The sequence below is a fragment of the Ambystoma mexicanum genome, chromosome 2q (genome assembly GCF_040938575.1).
Source record: "Ambystoma mexicanum isolate Mex_15411 chromosome 2q, UKY_AmexF1_1, whole genome shotgun sequence".
Lineage (NCBI taxonomy): Eukaryota > Metazoa > Chordata > Amphibia > Caudata > Ambystomatidae > Ambystoma > Ambystoma mexicanum.
The window spans coordinates 127,240,931-127,256,879 of record NC_090924.1 but is presented as its reverse complement, the minus strand read 5'-3'; the positions used below and the strand labels follow the sequence as shown (position 1 = coordinate 127,256,879).

Below are 15,949 nucleotides of genomic sequence, written 5' to 3'. Positions count from 1 at the left end.
CTGAAGCTCACACAATCCAGCCTAAAACATACGTCCTATCAAGCATGCGCACATATACAAGTATGCCAGCTGAGGGCCTATGCAGCGTACAGAGGGAAGGACATATTTCCACTTTGAGATCGGACGGCCAAAACTCACAAGCAAATCAAGGAATGTTACTGAGAGCTAACAGAGAACACAAAGTGCTTGTCGCAAGGACATGGCACGCAAAGAGGTTCAGGAAGTGAATTGTTCATCGACTACTGCTTACCGAGAAAACCAGAGAGTCTGTCCAATGAAAATAACATTGAAAAAACAAAAAAAAGGAGCTCAAGTTAACCACCTTGATTGGGCTCGTCCGGGATTTGAACCCGGGACCTCTCACACCCAAAGCGAGAATCATACCCCTAGACCAACGAGCCACGGTCCTTTGAGCATTTGACGGAATTGTCCTCAGCGTTTGCACCCCCCTTAGGATTCGAGGCCAAGAATGCCTATTCCTGAAGTTTGTTCCTGCCGCTGAAAGCCTTGTCGGTGTATGAGCCAAATGAATGCCCCAGTCGGCACGCTCTGACTGTCTTCACAGGTCTCCTCCTCATCCCGAAGGTTGGTGGCCCATTGACATCAGGGTGGAAGGTGCTTGCGATACACTGTTCCTTCCTTCCTTCCTTCCTTCCTTTATTCCTCTTATGCTGTTTATGTAATAAGAGGGGACGATACACAGAAGAGAGAAAGTGGCCCAACACACTAGACTAGCAGTCTTCTGATCAATCTGCAGCTGGCAAGGTGGGGGAGAGCCTTTATTTTGCACCTGCTGGGATCTGCATTGGCAGAAGCTCTGAGGGCTGGGCCTTTCCTTTTGCCTGTAAAAACAAAAAGCAGCCCTCCTCCCTCCAGCCCTGAGAGCATGGGCGTGACACTGGAAAAAGCAGCATCTCCCCTTTGGTAAAGATGACCATTGCACAGCTGCTCACTCAGAGCTCGATCGTGCTCGATCAGGCGAGATATATTTAGGTCACCAGCAAAGTCTGTTCTCTTTTCTTGCGTAGGGTGAGCATTCACAGAGCCCAGCTTCGTTGACAAGAGTGCAAAAGGTGTATACTAAAAGCTTTCTGCTTTACTTGAGCGCCATGGCCGTTATTATATTTTGGCTGCTCCAAGCAATCTCTGTCCAGCCGATGCAAATTTCCAGCTCAAATTTTCCCAGCACTCAAAAAGTCCCTCCTCCCGCCAGCTCTGCTTTCAGGAAGTTCAGCAGAAGCAGTCCAACTTCTGTTCCCACTTCAGAGGAAAAGCTTTCTCGGGCCAGAGAAAGCCAGGGAATCACTGTACCGGCAAGTGCATTTCTTACAACTGGTAATCCCTCAGAACACAGAAATGAAGAAGCTGTATATGAAAATGTATTATTTCTTTGGTACACTAACCTATGTAACTAATATGGACCATTTCAGAGGACGGAGCGGACCCAACTGTGATCCCAGAGACCCAAATACCCAGCAGTAGGGAAAATAAATCCTCTCTGTGCTCTGCAACATTACATACACAAAATGCAAGCACGTGCATTTTTTTATTGGCCCCATATACAGAATACATGTGAGGATGCTTGCCTTCCCAGTGTATTTCTCAAGCTCTTGAGAGCATATGCTATTTCCATGGGAACGCAAATAAGTTCATACTTTACATTTGTGTGTGACAAAAGGGGAAAAAAACTATTTTGTGTAAAATGCCAGCAGAGAGTGTTTCTGCCCGGTCTCGAACCGGGGACCTTTCGCGTGTGAGGTGAACGTGATAACCACTACACTACAGAAACAGCTGCTTGCTCACCTTTGTAGGGACTGGGAGAACAGGTGCAAAGGGCAGTGCAAGTGGACCTGCTTAAAGACTAATCAAATGCCTTGCGCCTGAAGCTCACACAATCCAGCCTAAAACATACGTCCTATCAAGCATGCGCACATATACAAGTATGCCAGCTGAGGGCCTATGCAGCGTACAGAGGGAAGGACATATTTCCACTTTGAGATCGGACGGCCAAAACTCACAAGCAAATCAAGGAATGTTACTGAGAGCTAACAGAGAACACAAAGTGCTTGTCGCAAGGACATGGCACGCAAAGAGGTTCAGGAAGTGAATTGTTCATCGACTACTGCTTACCGAGAAAACCAGAGAGTCTGTCCAATGAAAATAACATTGAAAAAACAAAAAAAAAGGAGCTCAAGTTAACCACCTTGATTGGGCTCGTCCGGGATTTGAACCCGGGACCTCTCGCACCCAAAGCGAGAATCATACCCCTAGACCAACGAGCCACGGTCCTTTGAGCATTTGACGGAATTGTCCTCAGCGTTTGCACCCCCCTTAGGATTCGAGGCCAAGAATGCCTATTCCTGAAGTTTGTTCCTGCCGCTGAAAGCCTTGTCGGTGTATGAGCCAAATGAATGCCCCAGTCGGCACGCTCTGACTGTCTTCACAGGTCTCCTCCTCATCCCGAAGGTTGGTGGCCCATTGACATCAGGGTGGAAGGTGCTTGCGATACACTGTTCCTTCCTTCCTTCCTTCCTTCCTTTATTCCTCTTATGCTGTTTATGTAATAAGAGGGGACGATACACAGAAGAGAGAAAGTGGCCCAACACACTAGCTAGCAGTCTTCTGATCAATCTGCAGCTGGCAAGGTGGGGGAGAGCCTTTATTTTGCACCTGCTGGGATCTGCATTGGCAGAAGCTCTGAGGGCTGGGCCTTTCCTTTTGCCTGTAAAAACAAAAAGCAGCCCTCCTCCCTCCAGCCCTGAGAGCATGGGCGTGACACTGGAAAAAGCAGCATCTCCCCTTTGGTAAAGATGACCATTGCACAGCTGCTCACTCAGAGCTCGATCGTGCTCGATCAGCGAGATATATTTAGGTCACCAGCAAAGTCTGTTCTCTTTTCTTGCGTAGGGTGAGCATTCACAGAGCCCAGCTTCGTTGACAAGAGTGCAAAAGGTGTATACTAAAAGCTTTCTGCTTTACTTGAGCGCCATGGCCGTTATTATATTTTGGCTGCTCCAAGCAATCTCTGTCCAGCCGATGCAAATTTCCAGCTCAAATTTTCCCAGCACTCAAAAAGTCCCTCCTCCCGCCAGCTCTGCTTTCAGGAAGTTCAGCAGAAGCAGTCCAACTTCTGTTCCCACTTCAGAGGAAAAGCTTTCTCGGGCCAGAGAAAGCCAGGGAATCACTGTACCGGCAAGTGCATTTCTTACAACTGGTAATCCCTCAGAACACAGAAATGAAGAAGCTGTATATGAAAATGTATTATTTCTTTGGTACACTAACCTATGTAACTAATATGGACCATTTCAGAGGACGGAGCGGACCCAACTGTGATCCCAGAGACCCAAATACCCAGCAGTAGGGAAAATAAATCCTCTCTGTGCTCTGCAACATTACATACACAAAATGCAAGCGCGTGCATTTTTTTATTGGCCCCATATACAGAATACATGTGAGGATGCTTGCCTTCCCAGTGTATTTCTCAAGCTCTTGAGAGCATATGCTATTTCCATGAGAACGCAAATAAGTTCATACTTTACATTTGTGTGTGACAAAAGGGGAAAAAAACTATTTTGTGTAAAATGCCAGCAGAGAGTGTTTCTGCCCGGTCTCGAACCGGGGACCTTTCGCGTGTGAGGCGACCGTGATAACCACTACACTACAGAAACAGCTGCTTGCTGACCTTTGTAGGGACTGGGAGAACAGGTGCAAAGGGCAGTGCAAGTGGACCTGCTTAAAGACTAATCAAATGCCTTGCGCCTGAAGCTCACACAATCCAGCCTAAAACATACGTCCTATCAAGCATGCGCACATATACAAGTATGCCAGCTGAGGGCCTATGCAGCGTACAGAGGGAAGGACATATTTCCACTTTGAGATCGGACGGCCAAAACTCACAAGCAAATCAAGGAATGTTACTGAGAGCTAACAGAGAACACAAAGTGCTTGTCGCAAGGACATGGCACGCAAAGAGGTTCAGGAAGTGAATTGTTCATCGACTACTGCTTACCGAGAAAACCAGAGAGTCTGTCCAATGAAAATAACATTGAAAAAACAAAAAAAAGGAGCTCAAGTTAACCACCTTGATTGGGCTCGTCCGGGATTTGAACCCGGGACCTCCCGCACCCAAAGCGAGAATCATACCCCTAGACCAACGAGCCACAGTCCTTTGAGCATTTGACGGAATTGTCCTCAGCGTTTGCACCCCCCTTAGGATTCGAGGCCAAGAATGCCTATTCCAGAAGTTTGTTCCTGCCGCTGAAAGCCTTGACGGTGTATGAGCCAAATGAATGCCCCAGTCGGCACGCTCTGACTGTCTTCACAGGTCTCCTCCTCATCCCGAAGGTTGGTGGCCCATTGACATCAGGGTGGAAGGTGCTTGCGATACACTGTTCCTTCCTTCCTTCCTTCCTTCCTTTATTCCTCTTATGCTGTTTATGTAATAAGAGGGGACGATACACAGAAGAGAGAAAGTGGCCCAACACACTAGACTAGCAGTCTTCTGATCAATCTGCAGCTGGCAAGGTGGGGGAGAGCCTTTATTTTGCACCTGCTGGGATCTGCATTGGCAGAAGCTCTGAGGGCTGGGCCTTTCCTTTTGCCTGTAAAAACAAAAAGCAGCCCTCCTCCCTCCAGCCCTGAGAGCATGGGCGTGACACTGGAAAAAGCAGCATCTCCCCTTTGGTAAAGATGACCATTGCACAGCTGCTCACTCAGAGCTCGATCGTGCTCGATCAGGCGAGATATATTTAGGTCACCAGCAAAGTCTGTTCTCTTTTCTTGCGTAGGGTGAGCATTCACAGAGCCCAGCTTCGTTGACAAGAGTGCAAAAGGTGTATACTAAAAGCTTTCTGCTTTACTTGAGCGCCATGGCCGTTATTATATTTTGGCTGCTCCAAGCAATCTCTGTCCAGCCGATGCAAATTTCCAGCTCAAATTTTCCCAGCACTCAAAAAGTCCCTCCTCCCGCCAGCTCTGCTTTCAGGAAGTTCAGCAGAAGCAGTCCAACTTCTGTTCCCACTTCAGAGGAAAAGCTTTCTCGGGCCAGAGAAAGCCAGGGAATCACTGTACCGGCAAGTGCATTTCTTACAACTGGTAATCCCTCAGAACACAGAAATGAAGAAGCTGTATATGAAAATGTATTATTTCTTTGGTACACTAACCTATGTAACTAATATGGACCATTTCAGAGGACGGAGCGGACCCAACTGTGATCCCAGAGACCCAAATACCCAGCAGTAGGGAAAATAAATCCTCTCTGTGCTCTGCAACATTACATACACAAAATGCAAGCGCGTGCATTTTTTTATTGGCCCCATATACAGAATACATGTGAGGATGCTTGCCTTCCCAGTGTATTTCTCAAGCTCTTGAGAGCATATGCTATTTCCATGGGAACGCAAATAAGTTCATACTTTACATTTGTGTGTGACAAAAGGGGAAAAAAACTATTTTGTGTAAAATGCCAGCAGAGAGTGTTTCTGCCCGGTCTCGAACCGGGGACCTTTCGCGTGTGAGGCGAACGTGATAACCACTACACTACAGAAACAGCTGCTTGCTCACCTTTGTAGGGACTGGGAGAACAGGTGCAAAGGGCAGTGCAAGTGGACCTGCTTAAAGACTAATCAAATGCCTTGCGCCTGAAGCTCACACAATCCAGCCTAAAACATACGTCCTATCAAGCATGCGCACATATACAAGTATGCCAGCTGAGGGCCTATGCAGCGTACAGAGGGAAGGACATATTTCCACTTTGAGATCGGACGGCCAAAACTCACAAGCAAATCAAGGAATGTTACTGAGAGCTAACAGAGAACACAAAGTGCTTGTCGCAAGGACATGGCACGCAAAGAGGTTCAGGAAGTGAATTGTTCATCGACTACTGCTTACCGAGAAAACCAGAGAGTCTGTCCAATGAAAATAACATTGAAAAAACAAAAAAAAGGAGCTCAAGTTAACCACCTTGATTGGGCTCGTCCGGGATTTGAACCCGGGACCTCTCGCACCCAAAGCGAGAATCATACCCCTAGACCAACAAGCCACGGTCCTTTGAGCATTTGACGGAATTGTCCTCAGCGTTTGCACCCCCCTTAGGATTCGAGGCCAAGAATGCCTATTCCTGAAGTTTGTTCCTGCCGCTGAAAGCCTTGTCGGTGTATGAGCCAAATGAATGCCCCAGTCGGCACGCTCTGACTGTCTTCACAGGTCTCCTCCTCATCCCGAAGGTTGGTGGCCCATTGACATCAGGGTGGAAGGTGCTTGCGATACACTGTTCCTTCCTTCCTTCCTTCCTTCCTTTATTCCTCTTATGCTGTTTATGTAATAAGAGGGGACGATACACAGAAGAGAGAAAGTGGCCCAACACACTAGACTAGCAGTCTTCTGATCAATCTGCAGCTGGCAAGGTGGGGGAGAGCCTTTATTTTGCACCTGCTGGGATCTGCATTGGCAGAAGCTCTGAGGGCTGGGCCTTTCCTTTTGCCTGTAAAAACAAAAAGCAGCCCTCCTCCCTCCAGCCCTGAGAGCATGGGCGTGACACTGGAAAAAGCAGCATCTCCCCTTTGGTAAAGATGACCATTGCACAGCTGCTCACTCAGAGCTCGATCGTGCTCGATCAGCGAGATATATTTAGGTCACCAGCAAAGTCTGTTCTCTTTTCTTGCGTAGGGTGAGCATTCACAGAGCCCAGCTTCGTTGACAAGAGTGCAAAAGGTGTATACTAAAAGCTTTCTGCTTTACTTGAGCGCCATGGCCGTTATTATATTTTGGCTGCTCCAAGCAATCTCTGTCCAGCCGATGCAAATTTCCAGCTCAAATTTTCCCAGCACTCAAAAAGTCCCTCCTCCCGCCAGCTCTGCTTTCAGGAAGTTCAGCAGAAGCAGTCCAACTTCTGTTCCCACTTCAGAGGAAAAGCTTTCTCGGGCCAGAGAAAGCCAGGGAATCACTGTACCGGCAAGTGCATTTCTTACAACTGGTAATCCCTCAGAACACAGAAATGAAGAAGCTGTATATGAAAATGTATTATTTCTTTGGTACACTAACCTATGTAACTAATATGGACCATTTCAGAGGACGGAGCGGACCCAACTGTGATCCCAGAGACCCAAATACCCAGCAGTAGGGAAAATAAATCCTCTCTGTGCTCTGCAACATTACATACACAAAATGCAAGCGCGTGCATTTTTTTATTGGCCCCATATACAGAATACATGTGAGGATGCTTGCCTTCCCAGTGTATTTCTCAAGCGCTTGAGAGCATATGCTATTTCCATGGGAACGCAAATAAGTTCATACTTTACATTTGTGTGTGACAAAAGGGGAAAAAAACTATTTTGTGTAAAATGCCAGCAGAGAGTGTTTCTGCCCGGTCTCGAACCGGGGACCTTTCGCGTGTGAGGCGACCGTGATAACCACTACACTACAGAAACAGCTGCTTGCTCACCTTTGTAGGGACTGGGAGAACAGGTGCAAAGGGCAGTGCAAGTGGACCTGCTTAAAGACTAATCAAATGCCTTGCGCCTGAAGCTCACACAATCCAGCCTAAAACATACGTCCTATCAAGCATGCGCACATATACAAGTATGCCAGCTGAGGGCCTATGCAGCGTACAGAGGGAAGGACATATTTCCACTTTGAGATCGGACGGCCAAAACTCACAAGCAAATCAAGGAATGTTACTGAGAGCTAACAGAGAACACAAAGTGCTTGTCGCAAGGACATGGCACGCAAAGAGGTTCAGGAAGTGAATTGTTCATCGACTACTGCTTACCGAGAAAACCAGAGAGTCTGTCCAATGAAAATAACATTGAAAAAACAAAAAAAAGGAGCTCAAGTTAACCACCTTGATTGGGCTCGTTCGGGATTTGAACCCGGGACCTCCCGCACCCAAAGCGAGAATCATACCCCTAGACCAACGAGCCACGGTCCTTTGAGCATTTGACGGAATTGTCCTCAGCGTTTGCACCCCCCTTAGGATTCGAAGCCAAGAATGCCTATTCCTGAAGTTTGTTCCTGCCGCTGAAAGCCTTGTCGGTGTATGAGCCAAATGAATGCCCCAGTCGGCACGCTCTGACTGTCTTCACAGGTCTCCTCCTCATCCCGAAGGTTGGTGGCCCATTGACATCAGGGTGGAAGGTGCTTGCGATACACTGTTCCTTCCTTCCTTCCTTCCTTCCTTTATTCCTCTTATGCTGTTTATGTAATAAGAGGGGACGATACACAGAAGAGAGAAAGTGGCCCAACACACTAGACTAGCAGTCTTCTGATCAATCTGCAGCTGGCAAGGTGGGGGAGAGCCTTTATTTTGCACCTGCTGGGATCTGCATTGGCAGAAGCTCTGAGGGCTGGGCCTTTCCTTTTGCCTGTAAAAACAAAAAGCAGCCCTCCTCCCTCCAGCCCTGAGAGCATGGGCGTGACACTGGAAAAAGCAGCATCTCCCCTTTGGTAAAGATGACCATTGCACAGCTGCTCACTCAGAGCTCGATCGTGCTCGATCAGCGAGATATATTTAGGTCACCAGCAAAGTCTGTTCTCTTTTCTTGCGTAGGGTGAGCATTCACAGAGCCCAGCTTCGTTGACAAGAGTGCAAAAGGTGTATACTAAAAGCTTTCTGCTTTACTTGAGCGCCATGGCCGTTATTATATTTTGGCTGCTCCAAGCAATCTCTGTCCAGCCGATGCAAATTTCCAGCTCAAATTTTCCCAGCACTCAAAAAGTCCCTCCTCCCGCCAGCTCTGCTTTCAGGAAGTTCAGCAGAAGCAGTCCAACTTCTGTTCCCACTTCAGAGGAAAAGCTTTCTCGGGCCAGAGAAAGCCAGGGAATCACTGTACCGGCAAGTGCATTTCTTACAACTGGTAATCCCTCAGAACACAGAAATGAAGAAGCTGTATATGAAAATGTATTATTTCTTTGGTACACTAACCTATGTAACTAATATGGACCATTTCAGAGGACGGAGCGGACCCAACTGTGATCCCAGAGACCCAAATACCCAGCAGTAGGGAAAATAAATCCTCTCTGTGCTCTGCAACATTACATACACAAAATGCAAGCGCGTGCATTTTTTTATTGGCCCCATATACAGAATACATGTGAGGATGCTTGCCTTCCCAGTGTATTTCTCAAGCTCTTGAGAGCATATGCTATTTCCATGAGAACGCAAATAAGTTCATACTTTACATTTGTGTGTGACAAAAGGGGAAAAAAACTATTTTGTGTAAAATGCCAGCAGAGAGTGTTTCTGCCCGGTCTCGAACCGGGGACCTTTCGCGTGTGAGGCGACCGTGATAACCACTACACTACAGAAACAGCTGCTTGCTCACCTTTGTAGGGACTGGGAGAACAGGTGCAAAGGGCAGTGCAAGTGGACCTGCTTAAAGACTAATCAAATGCCTTGCGCCTGAAGCTCACACAATCCAGCCTAAAACATACGTCCTATCAAGCATGCGCACATATACAAGTATGCCAGCTGAGGGCCTATGCAGCGTACAGAGGGAAGGACATATTTCCACTTTGAGATCGGACGGCCAAAACTCACAAGCAAATCAAGGAATGTTACTGAGAGCTAACAGAGAACACAAAGTGCTTGTCGCAAGGACATGGCACGCAAAGAGGTTCAGGAAGTGAATTGTTCATCGACTACTGCTTACCGAGAAAACCAGAGAGTCTGTCCAATGAAAATAACATTGAAAAAACAAAAAAAAGGAGCTCAAGTTAACCACCTTGATTGGGCTCGTCCGGGATTTGAACCCGGGACCTCCCGCACCCAAAGCGAGAATCATACCCCTAGACCAACGAGCCACAGTCCTTTGAGCATTTGACGGAATTGTCCTCAGCGTTTGCACCCCCCTTAGGATTCGAGGCCAAGAATGCCTATTCCAGAAGTTTGTTCCTGCCGCTGAAAGCCTTGACGGTGTATGAGCCAAATGAATGCCCCAGTCGGCACGCTCTGACTGTCTTCACAGGTCTCCTCCTCATCCCGAAGGTTGGTGGCCCATTGACATCAGGGTGGAAGGTGCTTGCGATACACTGTTCCTTCCTTCCTTCCTTCCTTCCTTTATTCCTCTTATGCTGTTTATGTAATAAGAGGGGACGATACACAGAAGAGAGAAAGTGGCCCAACACACTAGACTAGCAGTCTTCTGATCAATCTGCAGCTGGCAAGGTGGGGGAGAGCCTTTATTTTGCACCTGCTGGGATCTGCATTGGCAGAAGCTCTGAGGGCTGGGCCTTTCCTTTTGCCTGTAAAAACAAAAAGCAGCCCTCCTCCCTCCAGCCCTGAGAGCATGGGCGTGACACTGGAAAAAGCAGCATCTCCCCTTTGGTAAAGATGACCATTGCACAGCTGCTCACTCAGAGCTCGATCGTGCTCGATCAGGCGAGATATATTTAGGTCACCAGCAAAGTCTGTTCTCTTTTCTTGCGTAGGGTGAGCATTCACAGAGCCCAGCTTCGTTGACAAGAGTGCAAAAGGTGTATACTAAAAGCTTTCTGCTTTACTTGAGCGCCATGGCCGTTATTATATTTTGGCTGCTCCAAGCAATCTCTGTCCAGCCGATGCAAATTTCCAGCTCAAATTTTCCCAGCACTCAAAAAGTCCCTCCTCCCGCCAGCTCTGCTTTCAGGAAGTTCAGCAGAAGCAGTCCAACTTCTGTTCCCACTTCAGAGGAAAAGCTTTCTCGGGCCAGAGAAAGCCAGGGAATCACTGTACCGGCAAGTGCATTTCTTACAACTGGTAATCCCTCAGAACACAGAAATGAAGAAGCTGTATATGAAAATGTATTATTTCTTTGGTACACTAACCTATGTAACTAATATGGACCATTTCAGAGGACGGAGCGGACCCAGCTGTGATCCCAGAGACCCAAATACCCAGCAGTAGGGAAAATAAATCCTCTCTGTGCTCTGCAACATTACATACACAAAATGCAAGCGCGTGCATTTTTTTATTGGCCCCATATACAGAATACATGTGAGGATGCTTGCCTTCCCAGTGTATTTCTCAAGCTCTTGAGAGCATATGCTATTTCCATGGGAACGCAAATAAGTTCATACTTTACATTTGTGTGTGACAAAAGGGGAAAAAAACTATTTTGTGTAAAATGCCAGCAGAGAGTGTTTCTGCCCGGTCTCGAACCGGGGACCTTTCGCGTGTGAGGCGAACGTGATAACCACTACACTACAGAAACAGCTGCTTGCTCACCTTTGTAGGGACTGGGAGAACAGGTGCAAAGGGCAGTGCAAGTGGACCTGCTTAAAGACTAATCAAATGCCTTGCGCCTGAAGCTCACACAATCCAGCCTAAAACATACGTCCTATCAAGCATGCGCACATATACAAGTATGCCAGCTGAGGGCCTATGCAGCGTACAGAGGGAAGGACATATTTCCACTTTGAGATCGGACGGCCAAAACTCACAAGCAAATCAAGGAATGTTACTGAGAGCTAACAGAGAACACAAAGTGCTTGTCGCAAGGACATGGCACGCAAAGAGGTTCAGGAAGTGAATTGTTCATCGACTACTGCTTACCGAGAAAACCAGAGAGTCTGTCCAATGAAAATAACATTGAAAAAACAAAAAAAAGGAGCTCAAGTTAACCACCTTGATTGGGCTCGTCCGGGATTTGAACCCGGGACCTCTCGCACCCAAAGCGAGAATCATACCCCTAGACCAACGAGCCACGGTCCTTTGAGCATTTGACGGAATTGTCCTCAGCGTTTGCACCCCCCTTAGGATTCGAGGCCAAGAATGCCTATTCCTGAAGTTTGTTCCTGCCGCTGAAAGCCTTGTCGGTGTATGAGCCAAATGAATGCCCCAGTCGGCACGCTCTGACTGTCTTCACAGGTCTCCTCCTCATCCCGAAGGTTGGTGGCCCATTGACATCAGGGTGGAAGGTGCTTGCGATACACTGTTCCTTCCTTCCTTCCTTCCTTCCTTTATTCCTCTTATGCTGTTTATGTAATAAGAGGGGACGATACACAGAAGAGAGAAAGTGGCCCAACACACTAGACTAGCAGTCTTCTGATCAATCTGCAGCTGGCAAGGTGGGGGAGAGCCTTTATTTTGCACCTGCTGGGATCTGCATTGGCAGAAGCTCTGAGGGCTGGGCCTTTCCTTTTGCCTGTAAAAACAAAAAGCAGCCCTCCTCCCTCCAGCCCTGAGAGCATGGGCGTGACACTGGAAAAAGCAGCATCTCCCCTTTGGTAAAGATGACCATTGCACAGCTGCTCACTCAGAGCTCGATCGTGCTCGATCAGGCGAGATATATTTAGGTCACCAGCAAAGTCTGTTCTCTTTTCTTGCGTAGGGTGAGCATTCACAGAGCCCAGCTTCGTTGACAAGAGTGCAAAAGGTGTATACTAAAAGCTTTCTGCTTTACTTGAGCGCCATGGCCGTTATTATATTTTGGCTGCTCCAAGCAATCTCTGTCCAGCCGATGCAAATTTCCAGCTCAAATTTTCCCAGCACTCAAAAAGTCCCTCCTCCCGCCAGCTCTGCTTTCAGGAAGTTCAGCAGAAGCAGTCCAACTTCTGTTCCCACTTCAGAGGAAAAGCTTTCTCGGGCCAGAGAAAGCCAGGGAATCACTGTACCGGCAAGTGCATTTCTTACAACTGGTAATCCCTCAGAACACAGAAATGAAGAAGCTGTATATGAAAATGTATTATTTCTTTGGTACACTAACCTATGTAACTAATATGGACCATTTCAGAGGACGGAGCGGACCCAACTGTGATCCCAGAGACCCAAATACCCAGCAGTAGGGAAAATAAATCCTCTCTGTGCTCTGCAACATTACATACACAAAATGCAAGCACGTGCATTTTTTTATTGGCCCCATATACAGAATACATGTGAGGATGCTTGCCTTCCCAGTGTATTTCTCAAGCTCTTGAGAGCATATGCTATTTCCATGGGAACGCAAATAAGTTCATACTTTACATTTGTGTGTGACAAAAGGGGAAAAAAACTATTTTGTGTAAAATGCCAGCAGAGAGTGTTTCTGCCCGGTCTCGAACCGGGGACCTTTCGCGTGTGAGGTGAACGTGATAACCACTACACTACAGAAACAGCTGCTTGCTCACCTTTGTAGGGACTGGGAGAACAGGTGCAAAGGGCAGTGCAAGTGGACCTGCTTAAAGACTAATCAAATGCCTTGCGCCTGAAGCTCACACAATCCAGCCTAAAACATACGTCCTATCAAGCATGCGCACATATACAAGTATGCCAGCTGAGGGCCTATGCAGCGTACAGAGGGAAGGACATATTTCCACTTTGAGATCGGACGGCCAAAACTCACAAGCAAATCAAGGAATGTTACTGAGAGCTAACAGAGAACACAAAGTGCTTGTCGCAAGGACATGGCACGCAAAGAGGTTCAGGAAGTGAATTGTTCATCGACTACTGCTTACCGAGAAAACCAGAGAGTCTGTCCAATGAAAATAACATTGAAAAAACAAAAAAAAAGGAGCTCAAGTTAACCACCTTGATTGGGCTCGTCCGGGATTTGAACCCGGGACCTCTCGCACCCAAAGCGAGAATCATACCCCTAGACCAACGAGCCACGGTCCTTTGAGCATTTGACGGAATTGTCCTCAGCGTTTGCACCCCCCTTAGGATTCGAGGCCAAGAATGCCTATTCCTGAAGTTTGTTCCTGCCGCTGAAAGCCTTGTCGGTGTATGAGCCAAATGAATGCCCCAGTCGGCACGCTCTGACTGTCTTCACAGGTCTCCTCCTCATCCCGAAGGTTGGTGGCCCATTGACATCAGGGTGGAAGGTGCTTGCGATACACTGTTCCTTCCTTCCTTCCTTCCTTCCTTTATTCCTCTTATGCTGTTTATGTAATAAGAGGGGACGATACACAGAAGAGAGAAAGTGGCCCAACACACTAGCTAGCAGTCTTCTGATCAATCTGCAGCTGGCAAGGTGGGGGAGAGCCTTTATTTTGCACCTGCTGGGATCTGCATTGGCAGAAGCTCTGAGGGCTGGGCCTTTCCTTTTGCCTGTAAAAACAAAAAGCAGCCCTCCTCCCTCCAGCCCTGAGAGCATGGGCGTGACACTGGAAAAAGCAGCATCTCCCCTTTGGTAAAGATGACCATTGCACAGCTGCTCACTCAGAGCTCGATCGTGCTCGATCAGCGAGATATATTTAGGTCACCAGCAAAGTCTGTTCTCTTTTCTTGCGTAGGGTGAGCATTCACAGAGCCCAGCTTCGTTGACAAGAGTGCAAAAGGTGTATACTAAAAGCTTTCTGCTTTACTTGAGCGCCATGGCCGTTATTATATTTTGGCTGCTCCAAGCAATCTCTGTCCAGCCGATGCAAATTTCCAGCTCAAATTTTCCCAGCACTCAAAAAGTCCCTCCTCCCGCCAGCTCTGCTTTCAGGAAGTTCAGCAGAAGCAGTCCAACTTCTGTTCCCACTTCAGAGGAAAAGCTTTCTCGGGCCAGAGAAAGCCAGGGAATCACTGTACCGGCAAGTGCATTTCTTACAACTGGTAATCCCTCAGAACACAGAAATGAAGAAGCTGTATATGAAAATGTATTATTTCTTTGGTACACTAACCTATGTAACTAATATGGACCATTTCAGAGGACGGAGCGGACCCAACTGTGATCCCAGAGACCCAAATACCCAGCAGTAGGGAAAATAAATCCTCTCTGTGCTCTGCAACATTACATACACAAAATGCAAGCGCGTGCATTTTTTTATTGGCCCCATATACAGAATACATGTGAGGATGCTTGCCTTCCCAGTGTATTTCTCAAGCTCTTGAGAGCATATGCTATTTCCATGAGAACGCAAATAAGTTCATACTTTACATTTGTGTGTGACAAAAGGGGAAAAAAACTATTTTGTGTAAAATGCCAGCAGAGAGTGTTTCTGCCCGGTCTCGAACCGGGGACCTTTCGCGTGTGAGGCGACCGTGATAACCACTACACTACAGAAACAGCTGCTTGCTGACCTTTGTAGGGACTGGGAGAACAGGTGCAAAGGGCAGTGCAAGTGGACCTGCTTAAAGACTAATCAAATGCCTTGCGCCTGAAGCTCACACAATCCAGCCTAAAACATACGTCCTATCAAGCATGCGCACATATACAAGTATGCCAGCTGAGGGCCTATGCAGCGTACAGAGGGAAGGACATATTTCCACTTTGAGATCGGACGGCCAAAACTCACAAGCAAATCAAGGAATGTTACTGAGAGCTAACAGAGAACACAAAGTGCTTGTCGCAAGGACATGGCACGCAAAGAGGTTCAGGAAGTGAATTGTTCATCGACTACTGCTTACCGAGAAAACCAGAGAGTCTGTCCAATGAAAATAACATTGAAAAAACAAAAAAAAGGAGCTCAAGTTAACCACCTTGATTGGGCTCGTCCGGGATTTGAACCCGGGACCTCCCGCACCCAAAGCGAGAATCATACCCCTAGACCAACGAGCCACAGTCCTTTGAGCATTTGACGGAATTGTCCTCAGCGTTTGCACCCCCCTTAGGATTCGAGGCCAAGAATGCCTATTCCAGAAGTTTGTTCCTGCCGCTGAAAGCCTTGACGGTGTATGAGCCAAATGAATGCCCCAGTCGGCACGCTCTGACTGTCTTCACAGGTCTCCTCCTCATCCCGAAGGTTGGTGGCCCATTGACATCAGGGTGGAAGGTGCTTGCGATACACTGTTCCTTCCTTCCTTCCTTCCTTCCTTTATTCCTCTTATGCTGTTTATGTAATAAGAGGGGACGATACACAGAAGAGAGAAAGTGGCCCAACACACTAGACTAGCAGTCTTCTGATCAATCTGCAGCTGGCAAGGTGGGGGAGAGCCTTTATTTTGCACCTGCTGGGATCTGCATTGGCAGAAGCTCTGAGGGCTGGGCCTTTCCTTTTGCCTGTAAAAACAAAAAGCAGCCCTCCTCCCTCCAGCCCTGAGAGCATGGGCGTGACACTGGAAAAAGCAGCA

At 47.6% G+C, this 15,949-nt stretch overlaps 16 non-coding genes across 16 annotated transcripts; all 16 read right to left on the bottom strand.

The window, feature by feature from the left end:
* Positions 1–329: 329 nt before the first annotated feature.
* Positions 330–401, bottom strand: TRNAP-UGG (transfer RNA proline (anticodon UGG)). The gene has a single exon. It is a non-coding gene; the product is annotated as a tRNA-Pro (tRNA).
* A 1,315-nt stretch (positions 402–1,716) lies between these two features.
* Positions 1,717–1,789, bottom strand: TRNAV-CAC (transfer RNA valine (anticodon CAC)). Its single transcript has one exon. It is a non-coding gene; the product is annotated as a tRNA-Val (tRNA).
* A 421-nt stretch (positions 1,790–2,210) lies between these two features.
* On the bottom strand, positions 2,211–2,282 carry TRNAP-UGG (transfer RNA proline (anticodon UGG)). Its single transcript has one exon. It is a non-coding gene; the product is annotated as a tRNA-Pro (tRNA).
* Positions 2,283–3,595: 1,313 nt separating this feature from the next.
* On the bottom strand, positions 3,596–3,668 carry TRNAV-CAC (transfer RNA valine (anticodon CAC)). The gene has a single exon. It is a non-coding gene; the product is annotated as a tRNA-Val (tRNA).
* Positions 3,669–4,088: 420 nt separating this feature from the next.
* TRNAP-UGG (transfer RNA proline (anticodon UGG)) lies at positions 4,089–4,160 on the bottom strand. The gene has a single exon. It is a non-coding gene; the product is annotated as a tRNA-Pro (tRNA).
* A 1,315-nt stretch (positions 4,161–5,475) lies between these two features.
* On the bottom strand, positions 5,476–5,548 carry TRNAV-CAC (transfer RNA valine (anticodon CAC)). Its single transcript has one exon. It is a non-coding gene; the product is annotated as a tRNA-Val (tRNA).
* A 420-nt stretch (positions 5,549–5,968) lies between these two features.
* Positions 5,969–6,040, bottom strand: TRNAP-UGG (transfer RNA proline (anticodon UGG)). The gene has a single exon. It is a non-coding gene; the product is annotated as a tRNA-Pro (tRNA).
* Positions 6,041–7,354: 1,314 nt separating this feature from the next.
* Positions 7,355–7,427, bottom strand: TRNAV-CAC (transfer RNA valine (anticodon CAC)). The gene has a single exon. It is a non-coding gene; the product is annotated as a tRNA-Val (tRNA).
* A 1,806-nt stretch (positions 7,428–9,233) lies between these two features.
* Positions 9,234–9,306, bottom strand: TRNAV-CAC (transfer RNA valine (anticodon CAC)). The gene has a single exon. It is a non-coding gene; the product is annotated as a tRNA-Val (tRNA).
* Positions 9,307–9,726: 420 nt separating this feature from the next.
* Positions 9,727–9,798, bottom strand: TRNAP-UGG (transfer RNA proline (anticodon UGG)). The gene has a single exon. It is a non-coding gene; the product is annotated as a tRNA-Pro (tRNA).
* A 1,315-nt stretch (positions 9,799–11,113) lies between these two features.
* Positions 11,114–11,186, bottom strand: TRNAV-CAC (transfer RNA valine (anticodon CAC)). Its single transcript has one exon. It is a non-coding gene; the product is annotated as a tRNA-Val (tRNA).
* A 420-nt stretch (positions 11,187–11,606) lies between these two features.
* On the bottom strand, positions 11,607–11,678 carry TRNAP-UGG (transfer RNA proline (anticodon UGG)). Its single transcript has one exon. It is a non-coding gene; the product is annotated as a tRNA-Pro (tRNA).
* Positions 11,679–12,993: 1,315 nt separating this feature from the next.
* TRNAV-CAC (transfer RNA valine (anticodon CAC)) lies at positions 12,994–13,066 on the bottom strand. Its single transcript has one exon. It is a non-coding gene; the product is annotated as a tRNA-Val (tRNA).
* Positions 13,067–13,487: 421 nt separating this feature from the next.
* TRNAP-UGG (transfer RNA proline (anticodon UGG)) lies at positions 13,488–13,559 on the bottom strand. The gene has a single exon. It is a non-coding gene; the product is annotated as a tRNA-Pro (tRNA).
* A 1,313-nt stretch (positions 13,560–14,872) lies between these two features.
* On the bottom strand, positions 14,873–14,945 carry TRNAV-CAC (transfer RNA valine (anticodon CAC)). The gene has a single exon. It is a non-coding gene; the product is annotated as a tRNA-Val (tRNA).
* A 420-nt stretch (positions 14,946–15,365) lies between these two features.
* TRNAP-UGG (transfer RNA proline (anticodon UGG)) lies at positions 15,366–15,437 on the bottom strand. The gene has a single exon. It is a non-coding gene; the product is annotated as a tRNA-Pro (tRNA).
* Between the last annotated feature and the right edge of the window lie 512 nt (positions 15,438–15,949).